Below are 5,277 nucleotides of genomic sequence, written 5' to 3'. Positions count from 1 at the left end.
CAGTTTTGAGCTGATGGCACTGCTGGACATCTTCTGCTTTTGTAGGAAAGTAACCATAATGTGTCATACATCTGCTGCACTAAGTTTCCTTGGCCGACCACTGCATCTATTGACCTCAACCTTGCACATTTTCTTGTGCTTCTTCACTAGTGCTTGAATGACACATCTTGAACCCTCAATCTGCTTTGAAATTTGTGCCTTAGAGACCTTGCTGATGTAGTATAACTTCCTTGTGTATTCTTGCTCAGTCTTGCCATGGTGTATGACCAGACACCTGACTGCATTATTACAAAATCCCTGACTTTGCGCAGGTGTACCTAGAAGAATTGACGCTGTTTTAAAGTGAAAAGTTGGTCACACCAAATATTGATTGGATCTAGATTTTTCGTTTGTTCATTCACTTGTATTTTGTTAATTGATTAAATAGATCATTAACATTTCTATTTTTGAAGCATTCTTACTTTACAGCATTTTTTCTACACATTTCTAAAAATTATTTTTATGTGTCTTTTATTTGCTCATTAATAATCTGATATACCTTTTGGTATTTTGTGTATACTTGTTTTTTTGCTGTTGGGGTAAATTGTAGGATATTGATTTCAGAGGGGTTTCCTGATCCTTTGATTGTAGGAATGAGTGGTATATATGTGCTAATAAATTAGGACAAACGTAGGAAATTTAGGAAAAAAATTGGACATATCGGCAGTAATAACATGCTGATTGTGATGTCATGAAGATGACTTGAATTTCAACCAATCAGAGATCAGCATGTTTCAGGTCACCCAGATAGAACAGTCCATGAAACATGAGTCACGGCCACTGTGAGGTCATAATGCTGATTAGAATTTCCACCAATCAGAAAACAGAATTGCCCAGAAGAACCACCCAGGAGGTATGAGTCATCGCCACTGTGAGGTCATAATGCTGACCAATCACAGAGCAGCCATGCCCAGATTTTCCACCAATCACAGAGCAGGCACCCCCAGATTTTCCACCAATCAGAGATAAGCAGTGGGTATAAATAGCAGCCACACCCAGATTTTCCACCAATCAGAGATCAGCAGTGGGTATAAATAGCTGCTGCCGCCTGCCCGGCTTAGCCTTGCACTGGTTGGGTCTCTCTCTTTTTCTCTCTCTTGGTATCTCCCGGTATCTATCCCTCCCCTCTCTCTTCTCTCTCTCTTTGACCCAACGGCCCTCTTAAGGGCTACCCCAAATGTGTAAAAGATAGAACCAATATTTGTGTTGTTTGTCCGTTTTATGAGCCTTTGATTAACCCCTTCCTACTCTTTGCTATATATATATATATATATATATATATATATATATATATATATATATTTATTATGTGCAGGTGGGCCTTAAAGGGATTTTCCAGGACAAACATTTTGATGGCTTATCCCCTGGTTAGCTCATTAATATCAGATTTGTGGGGGTCCGGCACGTGGCACCTCCACTAATCAGCTGTTTGCAGCTTCGGCCGAGGTCAGATGTAAACAGTGTTGAGGAGCTGAAAAATCACTGATCTGTTCACTCTGTAGTGGCCGCTCCCTGGTGCTGCAGATCAGCTCCTATTACATGAATATTAGCTGATCTGCAGGACCCACAGTACAGTGAATGGAGCTGTGATGTTCAATCTTCACACTATTTACACTTGAGCGCTGCAATCAGCTGATGGGTAGAGCCGGTGCCGCGTGTCGGAGCCCCACCGATCTGATATTGATAACCCATCCCCAGGATAAATCATCATTATTATACTACTCATACATGAAGAAAGCGAGGTGGCACACCGATTTAATAAAATCTTCTTTTATTCCATTTCCATTAAAAATACAGGGAAGCGGCGCCTTATGCAGACGACGGCCGTTTCGCGTGTCTATCACGCTTCTACGGGTCGAGGCATATGGTCATGGGGGTGTGCAGGGGTTAAAATACTCCCGACCCCACCCCCTGCACCAAACAGCCATACAAAATGTTACAACAAAAAATACATTAAAAACAACCACCCAGGAGGTATGAGTCATCGCCACTGTGAGGTCATAATGCTGACCAATCACAGAGCAGCCACACCCAGTTTTTCCACCAATCAGAGCAGCCATACCCAGATTTTCCACCAATCAGAGATCAGCAGTGGGTATAAATAGCCGCTGCCGCCTGCCCGGCTTAGCCTTGCACTGGTTGGGTCTCTCTTTTTTCCCTCTCTTGGTATCTCCCGGTATCTCTCCCTTCCCTCTCTCTTCTCTCCCTCCCCTCTCTCTTCTCTCTCTCTCTTTGACCCAATGGCCCTCTTAAGGGCTACCCCAAATGTGTAAAAGATAGAACCAATATTTGTGTTGTTTGTCCGTTTTATGGATGGAGCGAGACATGATGTCCCAGATGTGTCCCGGATTCAGGTCTGGGGAACGGGCGGGCCAGTCCATAGCTTCAATGCCTTCATCTTGCAGGAACTGCTGACACACTCCAGCCACATGAGGTCTGGCATTGTCCGGCATTAGGAGGAACCCAGGGCCAACCGCACCAGCATATGGTCTCACAAGGGGTCTGAGGATCTCATCTCGGTACCTAATGGCAGTCAGGCTACCTCTGCCGAGCACAAGGAGGGCTGTGCGGCCATCCAAAGAAATGCCACAGAACACCAGGATTGGCAAAGTCGCCACTGGCGCCCTGTGCTCTTCACAGATGAAAGCAGGTTCACACTGAGCACATGTAACAGACGTGACAGAGTCTGGAGACGCCATGGAGAGCGATCTGCTGCCTGCAACATCCCTCAGCATGACCGGTTTGGTAGTGGGTCAGTAATGGTGTGGGGTGGCATTTGTTTGGAGGGCCGCACAGTTCCCTTTATTTTTTGAGCAGTGCATATACATATATAAAATGTTCCTCCCCCACCATGTGACATACTGCATACCTCATAGGGACAGCAGTCAGGAAGCACCAGTAGTACCAGCAGCTCCCACAGTACAATGCAAATGTAGCATTCTCAGCGTGTACTGACCAATGCTGTCCACCAGGTGGCATCAGCAGGAAATTACAGGGATGAGACAAGCACTGCATGACAGCCCCGCCCCAATCTGCCCTATACCAGACACGCGCCCTACCAACGCCCCACCCCCGCTACCATGACAACCGAATTGTTTAATGGCAGAATGAGACCTTATATGAGCAAAGAAGTAGCGGCCGGAGAGCGGGGTCCGCACAGGTGAGCGCCCCCATAACACAGTGTATGTACTGCACGTCAGCTCTATGGCAGACTGTCACCTGTGCTGGATCCAGTACGTGTTACACTTATATCTGTACAGAGACACAGAGGACGCAGCGGGGCCCTGTCGCCAGATATATATATTTCTATATATTTGTGTGTGTGTATATATACAGTATATATATATGTGTGTGTATATACAGTATATATATATATGTGTGTGTCTATATACAATATATATATGTGTGTGTCTATATACAGTATATACTGTATATGTGTGTGTGTATATACAGTATATATATATGTGTGTGTCTATATACAGTATATATGTGTGTGTGTCTATATACAGTATATATATATATATGTGTGTGTGTGTATATATACACAATATATATATGTGTTGTGTATATATACAATATATATATATATATATATATATATATATATATATATATATGTGTGTGTGTGTGTATATATATATATATATATATATATATGTGTGTGTATATATATATACAGTATATATATGTGTGTGTATATACAGTACAGAAAAAAGTTTGGACACACCTTCTCATTTAAAGATTTTTCTGGATTTTCATGACTTTGAAAATTGTACATTCACACTGAAAGCATCAAAACTATGAATTAACACATGTGGAATTATATACTTAGCAAAAAGTGTGAAACAACTGAAAATATGTCTTATATTCTAGGTTCTTCAGAGTAGCCACCTTTTGCTTTGATGACTGCTTTGCACACTCTTGGCATTCTCTTGATGAGCTTCAAGAGGTAGTCACCGGAAATGGTCTTCCAACAATCTTGAAGGAGTTCCCAGAGATGCTTAGCACTTGTTGGCCCTTTTGCCTTCACTCTGTGGTCCAGCTCACGCCAAACCATCTCGATTGAGTTCAGGTCTGGTGACTGTGGAGGCCAGGTCAACTGGTGTAGCACCCCATCACTCTCTTTCTTGGTCAAATAGCCCTTACAAAGCCTGGAGGTGTGTTTGGGGTCATTGTCCTGTTAAAAAATAAATGATGGTCCAACTAAACGCAAACCAGATGGAATAGCATGCCACTGCAAGATGCTGTGGTAGCCATGCTGGTTCAGTATGCCTTCCATTTTGAATAAATCCACAACAGTGTCAGCAGCAAAGCACCCCCACACCATCACACCTCCTCCTCCATGCTTCACGGTGGGAACCAGGCATGTAGAGTCCATCCGTTCACCTTATCTGCGTCGCACAAAGACACGGTGGTTGGAACCAAAGATCTAAAATTTGGACTCATCAGACCAAAGCACAGATTTCCACTGGTCTAGTGTCCATTCCTTGTGTTCTTTAGCCCAAACAAGTCTCTTCTTCTTGTTGCCTGTCCTTAGCAGTGGTTTCCTAGCAGCTATTTTACCATGAAGGCCTGCTGCACAAAGTCTCCTCTTAACAGTTGTTGAAGAGATGTGTCTGCTGCTAGAACTCTGTGTGGCATTGACCTGGTCTCTAATCTGAGCTGCTGTTAACCTGCGATTTCTGAGGCTGGTGACTCGGATAAACTTATCCTCAGAAGCAGAGGTGACTCTTGGTCTTCCTTTACTGGGGCGGTCCTCATGTGACCCAGTTACTTTGTAGCGCTTCATGGTTTTTGCAACTGTACTTGGGGACACTTTCAAAGTTTTCCCAATTTTTCGGACTGACTGACCTTCATTTCTTAAAGTAATGATGGCCACTCGTTTTTCTTTACTTAGCTGCTTTTTTCTTGCCATAATACAAATTCTAACAGTCTATTCAGTAGGACTATCAGCTGTGTATTCACCTGACTTCTGCACAACACAACTGATGGTCCCAACCCTATTTATAAGGCAAGAAATCCCACTTATTAAACCTGACAGGGCACACCTGTGAAGTGAAAACCATTTCCGGTGACTACCTCTTGAAGCTCATCAAGAGAATGCCAAGAGTGTGCAAAGCAGTCATCAAAGCAAAAGGTGGCTACTTTGAAGAACCTAGAATATAAGACATATTTTCAGTTGTTTCACACTTTTTTGTTAAGTATATAATTCCACATGTGTTAATTCATAGTTTTGAT

This window comes from Phyllobates terribilis, unplaced genomic scaffold, assembly GCF_046119375.1.
Source record: "Phyllobates terribilis strain yellow unplaced genomic scaffold, ASM4611937v1 Scaffold_353__1_contigs__length_1967111, whole genome shotgun sequence".
NCBI classification, from domain to species: Eukaryota; Metazoa; Chordata; class Amphibia; order Anura; family Dendrobatidae; genus Phyllobates; species Phyllobates terribilis.
This window is presented reverse-complemented; position numbering follows the sequence as displayed.